General features: G+C 42.4%; 1 long non-coding RNA gene across 1 annotated transcript in view; it reads right to left on the reverse strand.

The window, feature by feature from the left end:
* Nucleotides 1-1,980: 1,980 nt before the first annotated feature.
* Nucleotides 1,981-24,075, reverse strand: part of LOC141047350 (uncharacterized) — a 33,911-nt gene continuing 11,816 nt past the window's right edge. Inside the window, exon 2 of the long non-coding RNA XR_012219775.1 lies at nt 1,981-2,269. This is a non-coding gene — a long non-coding RNA (uncharacterized lncRNA). The remainder of the gene's footprint in view (nt 2,270-24,075) is intronic.

Raw genomic sequence — 24,075 nt, forward strand, 5'->3', positions numbered from 1 at the left:
ACAAAAGTGTTACTAGTGGAGATGTAAGAACAAGTCTGTCAAAATTAGAGAGAACTCCTAAGGGGGTGCAGGGGTACGGGTTCAAGGATTTATTCATCAAGCATGTGTGCTATATAGTTGAAAAACCCCCAAAGCAAAACCCCGCTCCCTAAAGGTAGAGGATACAGCCCTTACTCTAATAATTGTATCCCAGGATCAAATACATATACTCATAAATATGGTGCCATTACCTGGGTAAAAGAAGATATGGGGTCAATAGAGCTTTCTTTTACCCAGGTAATGGCACTATATTTATGAGCATACAGTGCCTTGCAAAAGTATTCGGCCCCCTGGAACTTTTCAACCTTTTCCCACATATCAGGCTTCAAGCATAAAGATACCAAATGTAAATTTTTGGTGAAGAATCAACAACAAGTGGAACACAATTGTGAAGTTGAACGAAATGTATTGGTTATTTTAAATTTTTGTGGAAATTCAAAAACTGAAAAGTAGGGCGTGCAATATTATTCAGCCCCTTTAACTTAATACTTTGGTGCGCCACCTTTTGCTGCGATTATAGCTGCAAGTCAGATGGGGTATGTCTCTATCAGTTTTGTACATCGAGAGACTGAAATTCTTGCCCATGCTTCTCGATTGGATTCAGGTCTGGGCTTTGACTTGGCCATTCTAACACCTGGATACATTTATTTGTGAACCATTCCATTGTAGACTTTGCTTTATGCTTGGGATCCTTGTCTTGTTGGAAGACAAATCTCCGTCCCAGTCTCTGGTCTTTTGCAGACTCCAACAGGTTTTCTTCAAGAATGGTCCTGTATTTGGCTCCATCCATCTTCCCATCAATTTTAATCATCTTCCTTGTCCCTGCTGAAGAAAAGCAGGCCCAAACCATGATGCTGTCACCACCATGTTTGACAGTGGGGATGGTGTGTTCAGGGTGATGAGCTGTGTTGACTTTACATCAAACATATCGTTTGGCATTGTTGCCAAAAAAATTTGATTTTGGTTTCTTTTGACCAGAGCACCTTCTTGCACATGTTTGGTGTGTCTCCCAGGTGGCTTGTTGCAAACTTTAAACAACACTTTTTATGGATATCTTTGAGAAATGGCTTTCTTCTTGCCACTCTTCCATAAAGGCCAGATTTGTGCAGTGTACGACTGATTGTTGTCCTATGGACAGACTGTCCCACCTCAGCTGTAGATCTCTGCAGTTCATCCAGAGTGATCATGGGCCTCTTGGCTGCATCTCTGATCAGTCTTCTCCTTGTATGAGATGAAAGTTTAGAGGGACAGCCGGGTCTTGGTAGATTTGCAGTCGTATGATACTCCTTTTATTTCAATATGATCGCTTGCACAGTGCTCCTTGGGATGTTTAAAGTTTTGGAAATCATTTTTTATCCAAATCCTTCTTTAAACTTCTCCACAACAGTATCACGGACCTGCCTGTTGTGTTCCTTGGTCTTCATGATGCTCTCTGTGCATCAAACAGAACCCTGAGACTATCACAGAGCAGGTGCATTTATACAGAGACTAATTTACACACAGGTGGCTTATATTTATCATCATTAGTCATTTAGGAAAACATTGAATCATTCAAAGATCCACAATGAACTTCTGGAGTGAGTTTGCTGCGCTGAAAATAAAAGGGCCGAATAATATTGCACACTCCACTTTTCCACAAAAATTTAAAATAACTAATAAATTTCGTTCAACTTCACAATTGTGTTTTCACTTGTTGTTGATTCTTCACCAAAAAATTACATTTGGTATCTTTATGTTTGAAGCATGGTATGTGAGAAAAGGTTGAAAAGTTCCAGGGGGCCGAATACTTTCGCAAGGCACTGTATGTATTTGATCCTGGGATACAATTATTAGCATCCTATGAGGAACGGTTGCAGGATTTGGGAATGTTTAGTTTGCAAAAGAGAAGACTGAGAGGAGACTTAATAGCTGTCTACAAATATCTCAAGGGCTGTCACAGTGTAGAAGGATCAACTTTATTCTCATTTGCACAAGGAAAGACTAGAAGCAATGGGATGAAACTGAATAGGAGGAGACACAGATTAGATACTAGAGAAAAACTTCTTGACAGTTAGGGTGATCAATGAGTGGAACAGGCTGCCACGAGAAGTGGTGGGTTCTCCTTCAATAGAAGTCTTCAAACAGAGGCTGGACAGACATCTGACTGGGATGATTTAGTGAATCCTGCTTTGAGCAGGGGGTTGGACCAGATGGCCCAAAAGGTCCCTTCCAACTCTACCATTCCATGATTCTATGAACCGAAGAAAGAAACACACAAATTCAAAAGTCAGCATATAGATTACATTCTATGCCTCCTGGCTTAATGTAAATAAATGGATATTTAAGATTAAATGCTGTATCATCACATTCCCCAGTTACTATGACATCGTCCCAGTCTACATGATTAAGCTCTTTCCTTAATTTGTTGAAATAAGGTTTCCTAAAGTTCCAGGTTTTTTAAATATTTTATTGAATATTGCATATTATGTAGGCCTGGTCTTCTGCATGCCGCCCCTGTTTCCCATCAGGGACTCCAACTTACACACCGCCGGGGCCCTACACTCCCTCACAGTATTCCTGCTGCTGCCCAGGGTCTATGCACAGCTCACAGATACCTGTGCACTGTGTTTAGAGTGCACGTGTGATCCCACCATCTCCAATCGCTGGGGACACATTATTTAAGGCACTTCCACCTGATGGGAAGTGCCTGAGCAACATGTCAGTTTTGCCTTGCATGCTCGCAGTGCTCATTTCCCAGTATACCTGTCCTGTATATCCATGCCTGCCTGTGTTAGTTATATCTTCCAGGCCACTTACCTACCTGAATATCAGCCATGTCCATCAGCACCTGCCTGCCCATGAATAAGCCATTCCCACCTGCACCTGCTATGCCAATCTGTATCTCTGCCTTCTATTGTGACAGTCCTGAGCATATAATCTGCTCTTGCCCAGAGAAACCAGGAAACTCCAGAGCCTAAGGTCTGTTGGAGAGGACACACTGGACTAGAATCACCCCTGTCCATTGCTGACTCTGTCTCTATCTGTTTCCTGTGGCAACATCCTTCTTGTTGAGTCAGCCTACCTGGACTCTGGTTCTGAAAGTAATCTAATCCAACAGGGCATTGTCGAGAGATATAAAATTCAGATCCAGTGTCTAGTAGATCCGTTGGTTTCATCTGTGGATGGAAAACCTCTTTCCGAAACCATTTTTTTTGTTACTGAGCCTGTGAAACTTCAGGTAGAAATGTTGCACTCGGAGAAGATTCCTCTTATGTGCTGTCAGGTCTGTCTCACCCTCTGCTTCTAGGTCTGTTATGGCTGCAAAAACTCGAGCCTGTCTTGGATTGATAATCCAGACAAGTACTACATTAGGGACAAGAGTGCCACAAGATTTTTCTAGTTCCCATTCATCGTGCTCGACCTCCGGCCTCTACATCTATTTTTCCTGGCATGCCTGTTGGACGTATGCTGATGCATTCGAGAAAAAGGAGGTTGAAATGCTGCCACCTTATAGGCCGTCCGACTGTCCAATCCATCTTTTAGGCGCATAGCCTACACATGGTCGAATCTAACCGCTGTCACAGGCTGAGACCCGAGCCCGAGTATATTATAGAGAATCTAGCGAGGGCGTTTGTTAAAATGTCACCGTCATGGGGCAGAGCTGGATTCTTCCTTGTGAATAAAAAGGATGGCTCATTTCGACCCTGTATCGATTATGGGGGACTCAACCAAATAACGATCAAGAAGAATTATCTCAGAATTTGATTAAAAAAAAAGTCATATGGATTTGTCTTTACACAGAAAGTTGTAATAACTGCATGATTTTATATATTTAACACTTAAAAAGTATATATAACTTACCGAATCATATTATATGTAACGACCCTGTAGGTTTTTTGTGTGCTGGTAATATTTTCTAATATGTTGCAGTTCTTTCTTTGCATGATAACTTTACAGTATGACATGTCTGACAGCCGTAGTAGGTGATATTTGTACTTTGGGCTAATAATATAGGCTTTACCAAGTTATTATAGCCAGATGTAAGTGTTCAGTTCACACTAGGCAGTCAGGTCAGGGACTCATTCGATCATGAGATTACCTTGATGTTGGTGAATGGGCTCAAATTTTTTGGTCAAATTTTGTGCTAAGTATCTCATGTGTTTTTTCTAAATTTCAAAAGCCATTATGCTATTCACACTTCATGTATTTCATATTGATATGCCTTAACGCACTTGAGTGCAACCATTTTTCTCATTTTTTTATCACATATAAGTGCGCAGAAAAATCTGCCATTTTTGTGGCACTGTAAAAATTTTTTAGAGTGTCTTATATAATTTCTTGACACCATTATGCTGCCCAAAAATATTTAGCTGCCAAAAAAATATTTAGCTACAGGGCAGATATTTTACACTGGGTTTTGTCCCCCACATGGATTACATATCATTGCTCCCACAATTGTGCCATTTCAAGCCTCCATAGAATTTTTTTTGTTATATTTCAGCCTACACAATTTAGCTGGGCAAAAAAAAAAATACATGTCAGATAATTGAAGTTGGGCTATCTCAGTCAGATGCCTCAATCTATCTGTGGGCTATAAAATGTGGCATTTCAAGCCTCCATTCAACGGTTTTTGCTGTGTCTTACCCTAGTTCTATACACTATTATGCATGAAAACAAAAAAAATACAGGCCAGATATTTGAAAGTGGGCTATCTCCGTCAGACTCCTCATCTATCTGTGGGCTACAAGTTGTGGCATTTGAGGCATCCGTTCAACTGTTTTTGCTGTCTGTTACCCTAGTTCTATACCCTATTTTGCGTTAAAAAAACAAAAAATACAGGCCACATATTAAACAGTGTTGTATCTCCGTAAGATGCCTCATCTATCTGTGGGTTACAAATTGTTGCATTTCAGGCCTCCATTCAACTGCTTTTTGGCTGTGTTTTACCCGAGTTATTGACACCAGTTTGCTAAAAACAAAAAAATGTTTTACCTACAGTCCAGATATTATTAACTGTGGTTTTCCTGCACACGGATCACATATAACTTTGCTCCCAATTCAGCCATTTTTAGTGAACGTGGAAAATATTGTAGTCCATTTAAAATGGGCAAGGCGCGTGGCAAGGGACGGGTAAGTGGATGTGATGGTGATGGTGCATGTAGAGGCTGAAGCCATGGGTAAGCTGAAATTGGGCCACAACAAACACCCACATGTTCTAGCCCAACCTTCCTGTCCAAATAACTCGGGGACTGCAGAACACCACTATTTAACCCAGAGCAGTGTTAAAAGGTTGTTGGCTGGATAGCGGATAATGCTTTCAGTCACTTTGCCACCATCACCAGCACCCTGTCTTCCACACGGTCATGTCTGAGTGGCCGTGAGTCTGAACTGGATATTCCTCACCCTGATCCTCCTTCCTACCACCATGCCGAGTGACTGGAGACAACTGATCTCACACTTGGACACTCCAAAGACCTGTTCACTTTTCCATTTATAGATTCGGGCCTCTGGCCTGGTCCACTTGAAGCAGGGCAAGATGAGATCGCAGGTAGCGATGCCCAAGTGTTTGAGCAGCCATGTTCACATGAACGCGACGGTGGGAACGTGTCACAAGAGGTGGACGATGATAAAACACAATTGCCAGAAAGTCAGGAGCAGGATCAGGGTGCGGAAGTGGAAGACAAGGTGGTGGATGATATGTAGTAACTGACCCAACCTTTCAGAAGAACATGCAAAGCAAGGACAGCATCACGCAGAGGGAGGGAGGCATAGCACCCCAACAGGCAGGAAGAAGCAGTGAGGTGGCTGAAGATAGAAGGCGGGCAACCATTCCCTATTATACCAACACGACAGAAGTTGCCAGTCCAACTGTTAGGTCTTCCTGAGTCTGGTTGTTTTTTAAAGACTGCCGATAAACGCAAAAAGGTTATTTGCACCACCTGCCATGCCTGCGTCAGCAGGGCTAGCAAAACTACTAGCCTGAGCACCACCAGCATGTTCAGGCACATGGCAGCAAAGCACCCAAAACTTTGTGGGCCGAACCCCAGGGTAAAGGAACACTGTCTGAAGGTGACACCACTGCTTTTTCCGCTGTTGTGTGTGGAAGTCAATCCCTTGTCCATGGTGCCTGCCGAAGATGCCTCCCGCCCTGCACCTGCCGTTGCACACACTCAACTACCACCATCAGCAAGCACGTCCACATACTTGTCCCTTGCAGCCTTCAGTTGTCCATACCACAGTCAATGAAACGCAAGCAGAAATACGCAGCCAACGCCCCACAGGCCACAGTACTAAATTCACACATTTCTCGTCTGCTTGTGCTTGAAATGATGTCTTTTAGGCTTGTGAAAACGGAACTTTCCGCAACCGATGGTGGCGGCCATCCCAGTTACCAGTCCAACTGTTAGGTCTTCCTGAGTCTGGTTGTTTTTTAAGGACTCTGCCGATAAGCCCAAAAAGGTTATTTGCACCTCCTGTCGTGACCGCATCAGCAGGGGTAGCAAAACTACCAGCCTGATCACCACCAGCATGATCAGACACATGGCAGCAAAGCACCCAACTTTGTGGCCCAAGCCCCAGGGTCAAGGAACACTGTCTCCAGGTGACACCACTGCTTCTTCCGCTGTTGCACGTGGAAGCCAATCCCCTGTCCATAGTGACTGCGAAGATGCCTCCTGCCCTGCATCTGTCGTTGTACACACTCATCTACCTCCATAAGCAAGCACGTCCACGTACTTTTCCCAGCACAGCCTTCAGTTGTCCATACCCCAGTCATTGGAACGCAAGCGGAAATACGCAGCCAATGCCCCACAGGCCACAGTACTAAATTCACACATTTATCTTCTGCTTGCGCTCAAAATATTGCCTTTTAGGCTCATGGAAACAGAAGCTTTCCGCAACCTGATGGTGGCAGCCGTCCCAAGATACTCAGTCCCCAGCTGCCATTATTTCTCCCTATGTGTCTTCCCGGCATTACATAAGCACGTGTCCCACAATATTGCCCATGCCCTCAACAATGCTGTTACTGGGAAAGTCCACCTAACCACGGACACGTGGACAAGTGCTTGTGGGCAGGGACAGAATTTAGCTGGCGGCACACTGGGATAACATAGTGGCAGTTGAGACTCAGTCGGAACTTGGGATGGAACACGTCCTCCCGAGGCCGAGGATTGCGGGCCCTACGTCAATCAGGGTTGCCCCCACAGTGTACAGCTCCTGCAACTCCTCTTCCTCCTCCTTTTCAGCCTCCATCTCCAAAATGAGCACATTAATCAAGCTCGAAGCACTGCAGTATTGCCTCAGCCAAGTGGCAACACTGAAGCTAATATGCTTAGGTCAGAAACCGCACAATGCTGAAGAGTTGTGGACAACTCTGAAAGAGCAAGCAGATCTGTGGATGACACCACTGAACCTACAGCTAGGCATGGTCATGTGTGACAATGGCAGGAACCTGGTGGCAGCTATGAGGTGAGACAAGCTCACACACGTACCATGCTTGGCCCATGTGCTTAACCTCGTGGTTCAGTGGTTTCTCAAAACCTACCAGGAGCTGACAGATCTGCTTGTCAAAGCGTGTCAATGTGTGTCCATTTTAGAAAGTCAGCTACAGCTTCAGCCTCTCTTGCCGTGCTTCAGCAGCATTTGCAGCTTCCGGCTCACCAACTGGTGTGTGATGTCCCCACATGTTGGAACTCTACACTCTACACTGCATAAGGATTTGTGAGCAGTTGAGAGCAGTTGTTGACTACTATCATCAACAAGGCCATTAGTATTCAGTTCAGACTCCACACATAAGACCTAAGGATTGGACATGGATGTCAGACATAAGAAACATCCTACAAAATTTTGAGTACTCCACCAAGTTGGTGAGCAACGATGACACCATTATTATTATCAGAATCCTCCTTGTCTGCATTCTGAAAAGCTCTCTGCTCACAATGAAAGAGGATACACTGCAGGCGGATCATGATGAGATGGAGCAAGAAACCATACAGGGGGATTACACACAGCCCAGCCTCATGTCATCCCAACATGGATTGCTTGACAATGAGGAAGAGGAGGAGGAAGAACAGGAGCTACTTTCATGCGCTATAGATGGCACTGCAAGCACAACTGTCATACCGGCCGTTCAGCGTGGATGGCCTGAGGACAAAGAGGAGGTGGACACCTTGGTCAGTCGTCCTGTTGGTGAGGACACAGAAGTCTTGCATGTTAGCAGTCTGGCACCCATGGCAGATTTTATGTTGTGATGCATTTCCCGTGACCCTCGCATTATCAAAATTTTCGGTGACAGTCATTACTGGTTGGTGACACTTCTTAACCCACGCTACAAAGAGAACATTCAATCCCTTCTTCCAGAGGCAGATGTACTAAAATGTTGCAGTACCAGAGAGCCATTATTAAAAAAAATTCCCATCTGAAAACACTGGCCGTAGAGGTCACAGTTCATTGAACAACCAAGGAGTAGAGGTAAGATAGACACAAGTCCAATCCAGCAGAGGCATGGGAACACTTGTAAAGTTCTGGGAAAGTTTTCTCAGACCCTCCCATCACCCTGGCCAGAGGTGCAGGGTACTCTCACACGGAGTGCAAAGTTCAGGAAGACGCTGAGGGAGTACCTTGCTGACCATACCAACATCCTCTGTTATTCCTCTGTGCCTTTTAATTATTGGGTATCCAAGCTGGACACGTGGCATGAACTGGCTCTCTACACCTTGTAGGTCATGATCTGCCCTGCCAGTAGCGTGTTTTTAGTGCTGCTAGTGGAATTATAATTGATAAGCGCATCCGTCTGTCAACTGAAAACGCTGACAGGCTGACTCCTATAAAAATGAACAAGGGCTGGATTGTGCCAGACTTCATTACACCACCGAATAACAGCGAAACATAACCTCCAATACAGTGTCTTTTTTTGGGAGGTGTATGCCCATGCACCTCTTCACACCCACACAATGGTATACGCTTCCTGATTTTGGCTATTTGGTGTTATCCTCATCCTCATCATCCACCACCACTAGATCACCATGGTCCATGATGCAACAACCAACTTATTGTCTAAAGGGTTATTTTGATGCCCTTTAAAAAAAAATGTTAACACAGTATGTTGAAGTGTACCTCCCAGGGGAAAATATTAGTGTATTACACTTAGTGTATGGGCATTACAAGTATATTAGACCCGCTCCTTTTAACTGGGAAAAAAAATTTCAGAAGCCATCCTCCACGTCTCTTCAGACACCACCACGGAATCACCAGTGTGAACGTGTTCCGTGATGAAACTGCCAAGTAATTTTTTTCAAAGGTGTTTATGCTGCCAGTTCCAAAAATGTTTACAGAGTATGTGGAGGTGTGCCTCCCAGGGTAGGATGTTGAGGTGTAACCCCCCTGGGGAGACCCACTCCTTTAAACTGGGAAAACATTTTTCAGAAGCCATACTCCACATCTCTTCAGACACCACCAATAGAACACAAAGATGAATGTGTTCCGTGATGCAACAGCCACTATACTTTTTTGCAAGAGAGTTTATGATGGCCGTAAAAAAAATATTTACACAGTAGGTTGATGTGTTCCCCCCAGGGGGAAATGTATGTCAGCCCATACACTTAGTGTATTTGCATTACAAGTATAGGAGACCTGCTTCTTTAACCTCTTTACCCTCAAGGGTGGTTTGCACCTTAATGACGGGCCAATTTTTATAATTCTGACCACTGTCCCTTTATGAGGTAGTAACTCTAGAATGCTTCCATGGATCCCGATGATTCTGATATTGTTTTCTCGTGAAATATTGTACTTCATGTTAGTGGTAACATTTCTTTGATATAACTTGGGTTTATTCGTGAAAAAAATGGAAATTTGGTGAAAATGTCACAATTTTTCAAATTTGAATTTTCATGCCCTTAAATCACAGAGATATGTCACACAAAATACTTAAGTAACATTTCCCACATGTTTACTTTACATCAGCATAATTTTGTAACCAAATTTTTTTTGTTAGGAAGTTATAAGGGTTAAAAGTTAACCATTTTTACAACATCATTTTTGTGGAGACCACATTACATTTGAAGTCACTTTGAGGGGTCTATATGAAAATACTCAAAAGTGACACCATTCTAAAAACTGCACCCCTCAAGGTGCTCAAAACCACATTCAAGAAGTTTATTAACCCTTCAGGTGCTTCACATGAATTCTATTAATGTTTAAAAAAAATGAACATTTACATTTTTTTCACAAAAAAATTATTTCAGGTCCAATTTTTTTTGTTTTGTTTTTGTTTTCCCAAGGGTAACAGGAGAAATTGGACCCCAAACGATATTCTGCAATTTGTCCTGAGTACGCTGATACCCCATATGTGGGGGGGAACCACTGTTCGGCGCATGGCAGAGCGCGGAATGGAACGAGCGACATTTGACTTTGTCAACGCAAAATTGGTGGAATTGAGATTGGATGCCATGTCGCGTTTGGAGAGCCCCTGATGTGCCTGAACAGTGGAAACACCACAATTCTAACTCCAAACCTAACCCCAATACTCCCTCAACCCTAACCCCAACCATAACCCTAGCCCTAACCCTAATCCCAACCCTGGAAAAATGGAAATAAATACTTTTTTTAAATTTATTATTTTGCAACTAACTAAGGGGGTGATAACGGGGGGTTTGATTTACTACTTATAGCTGGTTTTTATGTTTGGCAGCTGTCACACGCTAAAAGACACTTTTTATTGCAAAAAATAGTTTTTGCATCACTATATTTTGAGAGCAATAATTTTTCCATATTTTGGCCCCCAGAGTCATGTGAGGTCTTATTTCTTTTGGGGGGGCCTTTAAACCATTCCGCATGTGGTAAAATTGATAAAGTGGTTTTCTTCTTCGGGTCAGTACGATGACAGCGATACCCCTCATTTATATCTTTTTTATGTTTTGGCGCTTTTATACAATAAAAACATTTTAACTAGTTAATAGTCGTGGGTGGATCGCGATTATACTCGTGAATATTGCAGGCACATGTCAGCTGTTCAAAATAGCTGAAATGTCCCGGAAAAGATGTGGGGTCACCGCGGTGTACCGGGGGTTAAAGGGAAGCATCGGCAGGGAGGGGGCTCCCTCCGTGCTTCCCTGAGCCCCCCACAACAGCGCAATGTGCAGCGCTGCTGCGGGGGGCTCCTTCCCTGCAGGCCCCCGAATCCAAGATGGCGACGGGGGCCTTCGGGGGCCTGCAGGGAGCTGGCTTCCTCAGTGCCTGCAGTGCGCAGGCATGAGGAAGTCTGCAGCAGTAATAACACCAGAAGCACAAAAAAGAATAACCCCTAAAATTTAGCTTTTAATTCAATGACTAAAAACATTAGTGAAAATGACTCAAAGAAGGAGTAGTAGAGGACAAAAATGAAGGGAGAAGAAATACTGTTTTTAGTTCTCTTCAGTATTCAAAATAATGGGCCAATGGCTAAGTTACCCTAGTCAGCCCTAGTTTCACCCTTCCTAGCCGCGGAGGTTGGCACCCTAGTTGTAGACGATATGGCGCCCCCGCTCAACGTCGGTATCCCTAATAACCCCTACGTCTCCCTACATATACAAAAAGGGACACAAAAAAAGAAACACACACACACTTATAGTACCGAAAAAAATATAGAGACAAAATTAGTCTCATAGATAATACTAAATTGCTATGAACTTATCTCGTAGTATTTCTAATAGTATAAGAACCCCAAAAAGACTTATCTCGGAGTCAAAACAATATAATGGGGTTAATATCCAGCAGCTTGGAGAAGGACTTATCTCGTAGTCACAAAAATGCTAATAAGCTGCAAATGGCAGACCCAATTACCAGATAGCAAAATTAAAAAACGGCTACAAGAAAAAGCACATCACATTGAATAAATATTGCACACTAGAGGCAGTGAAAAAGCCTATATAGCACTTACGGCAGCCATTACCTTGCAAGTGAGGGTAGAATCACCCTAAGTCACAAAAATACAGTAAAAAATAATAAGGCTACCATATTCATCTCTGATTATACAGCGTGGTACACCAATATTCAAATAGCAATGCATACAAAGTCACACAGCATAATTGCTCAATAGATTAAATCTAAATAGATAGTACCACCGCAGGATCTGCCAAAAATGATGTACAACATTATACTTATCAGCCACTTGATGCATATGGAAACCTGACGTGTTTCCACCTCTTAGTCCGCTGAGGGTTCATCAGGGGTCAAAAAGTGGGGTCTCATTACCCCTGGCCGAAAGAACAATGCAGTATGCAGCTTTACTCCAAGCGAGTTCGCCGCCATTGTTTAAAGATGCCGCGCCGATATAGAACGCCCACTTCCGGTTTCCAAAATCCAAAATGGAGGTCTAAACTGGAAGGGATCATATTGAGGACGGACATGCGGTGCAGCAGCTACCTGGATAGCATAGACGCCGCGCACCTTACTAGACAGCACGGATAGAAACAGGGATTCACAAAATGGTGCCTGGAACAAAATAGGACAATACGTCCCTCTCAACAGAAACACCATATCTCGCAAACAATATGCGGCCGATTAATTCAACAGCCTCATTATTCAGAACGCCCAAAACTTCAAAAAAATAGATAACAATAGTCCTCAAAGGCATGGAGTAAAATAATTGTATCCCTACATAGAATAAATGAAAAATAATAAAAAATTCCAATAGTAATAATATACCGACCAAATTATCAAAAACCCTATAAGGAGCTGGCTGGGAAATTGTGAAACACACTGATTATAGATAACTACTGAAATTTAGCTGTTCATTAAGGCCTTTTGGACTCTGTGATTCAAGCCAAAAAATCCAGCGTGTCTCCCGCTGTAAGATTCTATTATCCCAATCTCCCTGTCTGACCGCGGGCTGCACTCTCTCTATAACACGAAAACCTTCCGGTTTAGACCTCCATTTTGGATTTTGGAAACCGGAAGTGGGCGTTCTATATCGGCGCGGCATCTTTAAACAATGGCGGCGAACGCGCTTGGAGTAAAGCCGCATACTGCATTGTTCTCTCGGCCAGGGGTAATGAGACCCCACTTTTTGACCCCTGATGAACCCTCAGAGGACTAAGAGGGGGAAACGCGTCGGGTTTCCATATGCATCAAGTGGCTGATAAGTATAATGTTGTACATCATTTTTGGCAGATCCTGCGGTGGTACTATCTATTTAGATTTAATCTATTGAGCAATTATGCTATGTGACTTTGTATGCATTGCTATTTGAATATTGGTGTACCACGCTGTATAATCAGAGATGAATATGGTAGCCTTATTATTTTTTACTGTATTTTTGTGAATTAGGGTGATTGTACCCTCACTTGCAAGGTAATGGCTGCCGTAAGTGCTATATAGGCTTTTTCACTGCCTCTAGTGTGCAATATTTATTCAAGTTGATGTGCTTTTTCTTGTAGCCGTTTTTTAATTTTGCTATCTGGTAATTGGGTCTGCCATTTGCAGCTTATTAGCATTTTTGTGACTACGAGATAAGTCCTTCTCCAAGCTGCTGGATATTAACCCCATTATATTGTTTTGACTCCGAGATAAGTCTTTTTGGGGTTCTTATACTATTAGAAATACTACGAGATAAGTTCAGAGCAATTTAGTATTATCTATGAGACTAATTTTGTCTCTATATTTTTTTCGGTACTATAAGTGTGTGTGTGTTTCTTTTTTTGTGTCCCTTTTTGTATATGTAGGGAGACGTAGGGGTTATTAGGGATACCGACGTTGAGCGGGGGCGCCATATCGTCTACAACTAGGGTGCCAACCTCCGCGGCTAGGAAGGGTGAAACTAGGGCTGACTAGGGTAACTTAGCCATTGGCCCATTATTTTGAATACTGAAGAGAACTAAAAACAGTATTTCTTCTCCCTTCATTTTTGTCCTCTACTACTCCTTCTTTGAGTCATTTTCACTAATGTTTTTAGTCATTGAATTAAAAGCTAAATTTTAGGGGTTATTCTTTTTTGTGCTTCTGGTGTTATTATTGAATATATAATCCCACTGATTTATTTTGAGGTCTGTCTTTGAGTATGGCTGGGTTTTTGTCGGGACCCATTGACACAAATAAATGGCTGGATGATGCAAGAGAGGTTTTTTCTGAAGTAGAATCTGACTCTGTCTGCTTCGGGCTCTTCTCTCAAAACACTTTTTTCTGAATTATTGGAGGCATTTAAAGAGAATATTAAGTCTTGGTGGGAGGTACAATCTCTGGAAAATTATATCAAACAAAAGATTGTCCCGCGTGGTCTAAGGATACCTCTAATACCTGCTCCAAGGTGTAGGACTCCATCTTTACTTGTAAGGTGGGAGGAGGAGATTACTGCATCATCTGTACGGTTAATGCAGATATTATTAGATGAAGAGAAAATAACTCTAGAGAGGACTTCATTGAGGGTGAAGGAATTGACTGAGGCAACCCTTAAATTGAAAACAGCTGCTGATTTCGTAACAAGGGAAGAAAATCTTAAGAATACTGTTGAGAAATACCAACTTTTTATTAAAGAAAGGAAGCATAAACGATTTGTTAGGGATTCAACAGAGTTCAGGGAAAAATGGGCATACCCTGCCCTTGCCCCGAGGGGTATTCCTGGTGACATCTCATCCTCAGATATTGAATCCTCTGATGCTGAAGGAGGTCCTAAATCATATACCTCTAGACCATACTTTAGAAACAAGGGACGTGGACGTAGGGGTAATTTCAGAAGATGGCAGGACACCGAGCGCTACTCTGTAAGGACCTTCCCCAAAAAGCCAGAAACAAATTCTGTAGTAAATTCTCCCTCCTCCTCAGCTTGCTCTTCAGCCTCTTTTTTAGAAACCAGGGGCCTAGCACCATACAAATTACGGGAGTGGACAAACAATCAAAAATGAGGGTTCTGTTTAATGGGGACAATGGTAATCAGATAATTAATTTGTCCTCATATAATTTGTCAGATATAGAAAAGAGGGTTCTTGAGCGGGGGTTATCTTTTGTTCCTACGACCAGGTTTGACCCATTTGTATGGGTTAAGGATATTAATCTATTTACACGAAAACTTAAGTGGAAAAATTTTTTTGCTTTGAATGATAAAATCAAATGTCAACAACTTGGGATAACGGAGGAGGAACATCCTGATGTAATGCTTCTGGCTGATTTGTCTGAGGAAGGACAGAGAGACATTGGGGTGGGCCCTTTTTCTGATTTGAAACCAAAAAGTAAAAAGATGCCACCAATTGGTGATACTGGGAGTATTGACATCTTTCAACAGCTTGTCTCGGCAGAGATTTGCAAGATTGACTCCAAGAGAGATAGGGTTCCACCCAATCTCTCCTTCCGTGAGAGAAAGGCTCTGGAAGAACTGGGTGATAATGATCGGATTGTATTGAAGCCCTCTGATAAAGGGGGCAATACTGTTATCCTCAACAGAGACGAATATATTCAAATGTGTATAAGGATTCTCTCTGACAAATCAACGTATGAGCTGCTCAGGAGTGATCCAACGAAGGAATATAGTCTGAAATTGTCAGTATTGCTCAAAAAGGCACTTGATCTGAAGTTGATCTCAAATAATGAGTTCAACTTCTTACTACCCAAGTGGCCAGTTACAGCTACGTTTTACTCCTTGCCTAAGATCCATAAGGGGTTCGACCCCCTTAAGGGTAGACCAATCGTTTCGGGGATCGATGCCCTTTGTCAGAATTCCAGCAGGTATTTGGATCAATTGTTGAGACCATTTGTGCTATCTCTCCCATCATATTTGCGAGATACTATGGACCTCCTTAATAAACTTGAAGGAATCACAGTGGATCCAGGTACGATACTGGCCTCTATTGATGTTGAGGCTTTGTATAGCAGCATTGGCCACACAGAAGGTCTAAGAGCTGTTGAACATTTTCTCAAGGGGAGGGGTATTCACTTTGGAGCACACAACAATTTCCTGCTGGAACTTCTCCAATTTGTATTGTGTCATAATTTCTTCCTATTTAATGGGAGGTACTACCACCAGCTCAGGGGCACAGCGATGGGGAGCCCTTGTGCCCCTACTTATGCTAATTTGCTCCTGGGCTGGTGGAAGGACACTCAGGTCTTTGGGGACGAGGATGTCGTCTGGTCCCCTAGGATATTATTCTGGGGTCGGTACATTGACGACATCCTCGTCCTCTGGGCGGGGTGTGGAGAATCATTCAGATCCTTTGTTGATACCCTTAATAATAAGCTGGGTCTTTTCTTTACCCATGAGGTGGGTGGAGATCAGATCACATTCCTGGATGTCAATATTTCTATTTCTTCAGATGGCTTGCTTAAAACCAACCTGCACCGAAAACCAACCTCAACTAACAGTCTCTTAAGGTGGGAAAGTCATCATCCCCCCCCTCTTAAACGAGGTATACCAAGGGGTCAGTTCCTCAGAGTTCGGAGGAACTGCTCTGAGTGGAATGATTTTGAAATGCAGTCGAGTGATTTATGGAGGAGGTTTAGGAGCAGGGGTTATCCAACAAGGGTGATTGAACCGGCCTATAAGCATGCTAAACAAGTAAGCAGGACATCATTGTTGACTCCGAGGGTAAGGGAGGACTCTAATGCAATCACTAGATTGATAGGTACCTTTGATGATCAATCCGGTAAAGTTATGAACATCTTGGAGAAGTATTGGTCTATCCTGAAAATGGATAATGACATACGTGACTGTATCACCCAGGGTCCATCAGTGACATTTAGGAAGGGTAGGTCGATAAAGGATCGGGTGGTAGGTAGCCACCTGGAACCTCAGAAGAGAGAGGAAACGTGGTTGTGGAACAGAGCAATTGGGACCTTTAGGTGCGGACACTGTAGCTTCTGCAAATATATCTGTGTATCCCATACTTTCTGTAGTGCCTATACAAAGAGGATTTATGAAATGAAAAGCTTTGCGAACTGTAAAACCACTGGAGTTGTTTATCTGTGTACTTGTACTTGCCCCCTTGACTATGTTGGCAAAACAAAGCGTGAATTACGTGTCCGCATAGGTGAACATTTGGGGGATATTAGACACAATAGAGATACCCCCTTAGCCCGTCATGTCAATATGGTGCATGGAGGGGATGATAAACAGATTAATTTTCGTGTTATAGAGAGAGTGCAGCCCGCGGTCAGACGGGGAGATTGGGATAATAGAATCTTACAGCGGGAGACACGCTGGATTTTTTGGCTTGAATCACAGAGTCCAAAAGGCCTTAATGAACAGCTAAATTTCAGTAGTTATCTATAATCAGTGTGTTTCACAATTTCCCAGCCAGCTCCTTATAGGGTTTTTGATAATTTGGTCGGTATATTATTACTATTGGAATTTTTTATTATTTTTCATTTATTCTATGTAGGGATACAATTATTTTACTCCATGCCTTTGAGGACTATTGTTATCTATTTTTTTGAAGTTTTGGGCGTTCTGAATAATGAGGCTGTTGAATTAATCGGCCGCATATTGTTTGCGAGATATGGTGTTTCTGTTGAGAGGGAAGTATTGTTCTATTTTGTTCCAGGCACCATTTTGTGAATCCCTGTTTCTATCCGTGCTGTCTAGTAAGGTGAGCGGCGTCTATGCTATCCAGGTAGCTGCTGCACCGCATGTCCGTCCTCAATATGATCCCTTCCGGTTTAGACCTCCATTTTGGATTTTGGAAACCGGAAGTGGGCGTTCTATATCGGCGCGGCATCTTTAAACAATGGCGGCGAACGTGCTTGGAGTAAAGCCGCATACTGCATTGTTCTCTCGGCCAGGGGTAATGAGACCCCACTTTTTGACCCCTGATGAACCCTCAGTGGACTAAGAGGGGGAAACACGTCGGGTTTCCATATGCATCAAGTGGCTGATAAGTATAATGTTGTACATCATTTTTGGCAGATCCTGCGGTGGTACTATCTATTTAGATTTAATCTATTGAGCAATTATGCTATGTGACTTTGTATGCATTGCTATTTGAATATTGGTGTACCACGCTGTATAATCAGAGATGAATATGGTAGCCTTATTATTTTTTACTGTATTTTTGTGAATTAGGGTGATTGTACCCTCACTTGCAAGGTAATGGCTGCCGCAAGTGCTATATAGGCTTTTTCACTGCCTCTAGTGTGCAATATTTATTCAAGTTGATGTGCTTTTTCTTGTAGCCGTTTTTTAATTTTGCTATCTGGTAATTGGGTCTGCCATTTGCAGCTTATTAGCATTTTTGTGACTACTAGATAAGTCCTTCTCCAAGCTGCTGGATATTAACCCCATTATATTGTTTTGACTCCGAGATAAGTCTTTTTGGGGTTCTTATACTATTAGAAATACTACGAGATAAGTTCAGAGCAATTTAGTATTATCTATGAGACTAATTTTGTCTCTATATTTTTTTCGGTACTATAAGTGTGTGTGTGTTTCTTTTTTTGTGTCCCTTTTTGTATATGTAGGGAGACGTAGGGGTTATTAGGGATACCGACGTTGAGCGGGGGCGCCATATCGTCTACAACTAGGGTGCCAACCTCCGCGGCTAGGAAGGGTGAAACTAGGGCTGACTAGGGTAACTTAGCCATTGGCCAATTATTTTGAATACTGAAGAGAACTAAAAACAGTATTTCTTCTCCCTTCATTTTTGTCCTCTACTACTCCTTCTTTGAGTCATTTTCACTAATGTTTTTAGTCATTGAATTAAAAGCTAAATTTTAGGGGTTATTCTTTTTTGTGCTTCTGGTGTTATTATTGAATATATAATCCCACTGATTTATTTTGAGGTCTGTCTTTGAGTATGGCTGGGTTTTTGTCGGGACCCATTGACACAAATAAATGGCTGGATGATGCAAGAGAGGTTTTTTCTGAAGTAGAATCTGACTCTGTCTGCTTCGGGCTCTTCTCTCAAAACACTTTTTTCTGAATTATTGGAGGCATTTAAAGAGAATATTAAGTCTTGGTGGGAGGTACAATCTCTGGAAAATTATATCAAACAAAAGATTGTCCCGCGTGGTCTAAGGATACCTCTAATACCTGCTCCAAGGTGTAGGACTCCATCTTTACTTGTAAGGTGGGAGGAGGAGATTACTGCATCATCTGTACGGTTAATGCAGATATTATTAGATGAAGAGAAAATAACTCTAGAGAGGACTTCATTGAGGGTGAAGGAATTGACTGAGGCAACCCTTAAATTGAAAACAGCTGCTGATTTCGTAACAAGGGAAGAAAATCTTAAGAATACTGTTGAGAAATACCAACTTTTTATTAAAGAAAGGAAGCATAAACGATTTGTTAGGGATTCAACAGAGTTCAGGGAAAAATGGGCATACCCTGCCCTTGCCCCGAGGGGTATTCCTGGTGACATCTCATCCTCAGATATTGAATCCTCTGATGCTGAAGGAGGTCCTAAATCATATACCTCTAGACCATACTTTAGAAACAAGGGACGTGGACGTAGGGGTAATTTCAGAAGATGGCAGGACACCGAGCGCTACTCTGTAAGGACCTTCCCCAAAAAGCCAGAAACAAATTCTGTAGTAAATTCTCCCTCCTCCTCAGCTTGCTCTTCAGCCTCTTTTTTAGAAACCAGGGGCCTAGCACCATACAAATTACGGGAGTGGACAAACAATCAAAAATGAGGGTTCTGTTTAATGGGGACAATGGTAATCAGATAATTAATTTGTCCTCATATAATTTGTCAGATATAGAAAAGAGGGTTCTTGAGCGGGGGTTATCTTTTGTTCCTACGACCAGGTTTGACCCATTTGTATGGGTTAAGGATATTAATCTATTTACACGAAAACTTAAGTGGAAAAATTTTTTTGCTTTGAATGATAAAATCAAATGTCAACAACTTGGGATAACGGAGGAGGAACATCCTGATGTAATGCTTCTGGCTGATTTGTCTGAGGAAGGACAGAGAGACATTGGGGTGGGCCCTTTTTCTGATTTGAAACCAAAAAGTAAAAAGATGCCACCAATTGGTGATACTGGGAGTATTGACATCTTTCAACAGCTTGTCTCGGCAGAGATTTGCAAGATTGACTCCAAGAGAGATAGGGTTCCACCCAATCTCTCCTTCCGTGAGAGAAAGGCTCTGGAAGAACTGGGTGATAATGATCGGATTGTATTGAAGCCCTCTGATAAAGGGGGCAATACTGTTATCCTCAACAGAGACGAATATATTCAAATGTGTATAAGGATTCTCTCTGACAAATCAACGTATGAGCTGCTCAGGAGTGATCCAACGAAGGAATATAGTCTGAAATTGTCAGTATTGCTCAAAAAGGCACTTGATCTGAAGTTGATCTCAAATAATGAGTTCAACTTCTTACTACCCAAGTGGCCAGTTACAGCTACGTTTTACTCCTTGCCTAAGATCCATAAGGGGTTCGACCCCCTTAAGGGTAGACCAATCGTTTCGGGGATCGATGCCCTTTGTCAGAATTCCAGCAGGTATTTGGATCAATTGTTGAGACCATTTGTGCTATCTCTCCCATCATATTTGCGAGATACTATGGACCTCCTTAATAAACTTGAAGGAATCACAGTGGATCCAGGTACGATACTGGCCTCTATTGATGTTGAGGCTTTGTATAGCAGCATTGGCCACACAGAAGGTCTAAGAGCTGTTGAACATTTTCTCAAGGGGAGGGGTATTCACTTTGGAGCACACAACAATTTCCTGCTGGAACTTCTCCAATTTGTATTGTGTCATAATTTCTTCCTATTTAATGGGAGGTACTACCACCAGCTCAGGGGCACAGCGATGGGGAGCCCTTGTGCCCCTACTTATGCTAATTTGCTCCTGGGCTGGTGGAAGGACACTCAGGTCTTTGGGGACGAGGATGTCGTCTGGTCCCCTAGGATATTATTCTGGGGTCGGTACATTGACGACATCCTCGTCCTCTGGGCGGGGTGTGGAGAATCATTCAGATCCTTTGTTGATACCCTTAATAATAAGCTGGGTCTTTTCTTTACCCATGAGGTGGGTGGAGATCAGATCACATTCCTGGATGTCAATATTTCTATTTCTTCAGATGGCTTGCTTAAAACCAACCTGCACCGAAAACCAACCTCAACTAACAGTCTCTTAAGGTGGGAAAGTCATCATCCCCCCCCTCTTAAACGAGGTATACCAAGGGGTCAGTTCCTCAGAGTTCGGAGGAACTGCTCTGAGTGGAATGATTTTGAAATGCAGTCGAGTGATTTATGGAGGAGGTTTAGGAGCAGGGGTTATCCAACAAGGGTGATTGAACCGGCCTATAAGCATGCTAAACAAGTAAGCAGGACATCATTGTTGACTCCGAGGGTAAGGGAGGACTCTAATGCAATCACTAGATTGATAGGTACCTTTGATGATCAATCCGGTAAAGTTATGAACATCTTGGAGAAGTATTGGTCTATCCTGAAAATGGATAATGACATACGTGACTGTATCACCCAGGGTCCATCAGTGACATTTAGGAAGGGTAGGTCGATAAAGGATCGGGTGGTAGGTAGCCACCTGGAACCTCAGAAGAGAGAGGAAACGTGGTTGTGGAACAGAGCAATTGGGACCTTTAGGTGCGGACACTGTAGCTTCTGCAAATATATCTGTGTATCCCATACTTTCTGTAGTGCCTATACAAAGAGGATTTATGAAATGAAAAGCTTTGCGAACTGTAAAACCACTGGAGTTGTTTATCTGTGTACTTGTACTTGCCCCCTTGACTATGTTGGCAAAACAAAGCGTGAATTACGTGTCCGCATAGGTGAACATTTGGGGGATATTAGACACAATAGAGATACCCCCTTAGCCCGTCATGTCAATATGGTGCATGGAGGGGATGATAAACAGATTAATTTTCGTGTTATAGAGAGAGTGCAGCCCGCGGTCAGACGGGGAGATTGGGATAATAGAATCTTACAGCGGGAGACACGCTGGATTTTTTGGCTTGAATCACAGAGTCCAAAAGGCCTTAATGAACAGCTAAATTTCAGTAGTTATCTATAATCAGTGTGTTTCACAATTTCCCAGCCAGCTCCTTATAGGGTTTTTGATAATTTGGTCGGTATATTATTACTATTGGAATTTTTTATTATTTTTCATTTATTCTATGTAGGGATACAATTATTTTACTCCATGCCTTTGAGGACTATTGTTATCTATTTTTTTGAAGTTTTGGGCGTTCTGAATAATGAGGCTGTTGAATTAATCGGCCGCATATTGTTTGCGAGATATGGTGTTTCTGTTGAGAGGGAAGTATTGTTCTATTTTGTTCCAGGCACCATTTTGTGAATCCCTGTTTCTATCCGTGCTGTCTAGTAAGGTGAGCGGCGTCTATGCTATCCAGGTAGCTGCTGCACCGCATGTCCGTCCTCAATATGATCCCTTCCGGTTTAGACCTCCATTTTGGATTTTGGAAACCGGAAGTGGGCGTTCTATATCGGCGCGGCATCTTTAAACAATGGCGGCGAACGTGCTTGGAGTAAAGCCGCATACTGCATTGTTCTCTCGGCCAGGGGTAATGAGACCCCACTTTTTGACCCCTGATGAACCCTCAGTGGACTAAGAGGGGGAAACACGTCGGGTTTCCATATGCATCAAGTGGCTGATAAGTATAATGTTGTACATCATTTTTGGCAGATCCTGCGGTGGTACTATCTATTTAGATTTAATCTATTGAGCAATTATGCTATGTGACTTTGTATGCATTGCTATTTGAATATTGGTGTACCACGCTGTATAATCAGAGATGAATATGGTAGCCTTATTATTTTTTACTGTATTTTTGTGAATTAGGGTGATTGTACCCTCACTTGCAAGGTAATGGCTGCCGCAAGTGCTATATAGGCTTTTTCACTGCCTCTAGTGTGCAATATTTATTCAAGTTGATGTGCTTTTTCTTGTAGCCGTTTTTTAATTTTGCTATCTGGTAATTGGGTCTGCCATTTGCAGCTTATTAGCATTTTTGTGACTACTAGATAAGTCCTTCTCCAAGCTGCTGGATATTAACCCCATTATATTGTTTTGACTCCGAGATAAGTCTTTTTGGGGTTCTTATACTATTAGAAATACTACGAGATAAGTTCAGAGCAATTTAGTATTATCTATGAGACTAATTTTGTCTCTATATTTTTTTCGGTACTATAAGTGTGTGTGTGTTTCTTTTTTTGTGTCCCTTTTTGTATATGTAGGGAGACGTAGGGGTTATTAGGGATACCGACGTTGAGCGGGGGCGCCATATCGTCTACAACTAGGGTGCCAACCTCCGCGGCTAGGAAGGGTGAAACTAGGGCTGACTAGGGTAACTTAGCCATTGGCCCATTATTTTGAATACTGAAGAGAACTAAAAACAGTATTTCTTCTCCCTTCATTTTTGTCCTCTACTACTCCTTCTTTGAGTCATTTTCACTAATGTTTTTAGTCATTGAATTAAAAGCTAAATTTTAGGGGTTATTCTTTTTTGTGCTTCTGGTGTTATTATTGAATATATAATCCCACTGATTTATTTTGAGGTCTGTCTTTGATGAGTATGGCTGGGTTTTTGTCGGGACCCATTGACACAAATAAATGGCTGGATGATGCAAGAGAGGTTTTTTCTGAAGTAGAATCTGACTCTCTGTCTGCTTCGGGCTCTTCTCTCAAAACACTTTTTTCTGAATTATTGGAGGCATTTAAAGAGAATATTAAGTCTTGGTGGGAGGTACAATCTCTGGAAAATTATATCAAACAAAAGATTGTCCCGCGTGGTCTAAGGATACCTCTAATACCTGCTCCAAGGTGTAGGACTCCATCTTTACTTGTAAGGTGGGAGGAGGAGATTACTGCATCATCTGTACGGTTAATGCAGATATTATTAGATGAAGAGAAAATAACTCTAGAGAGGACTTCATTGAGGGTGAAGGAATTGACTGAGGCAACCCTTAAATTGAAAACAGCTGCTGATTTCGTAACAAGGGAAGAAAATCTTAAGAATACTGTTGAGAAATACCAACTTTTTATTAAAGAAAGGAAGCATAAACGATTTGTTAGGGATTCAACAGAGTTCAGGGAAAAACGGGCATACCCTGCCCTTGCCCCGAGGGGTATTCCTGGTGACATCTCATCCTCAGATATTGAA

This window comes from Dendrobates tinctorius, unplaced genomic scaffold, assembly GCF_039654945.1.
Source record: "Dendrobates tinctorius isolate UK_male_01 unplaced genomic scaffold, ASM3965494v1 ptg000126l, whole genome shotgun sequence".
NCBI lineage: Eukaryota > Metazoa > Chordata > Amphibia > Anura > Dendrobatidae > Dendrobates > Dendrobates tinctorius.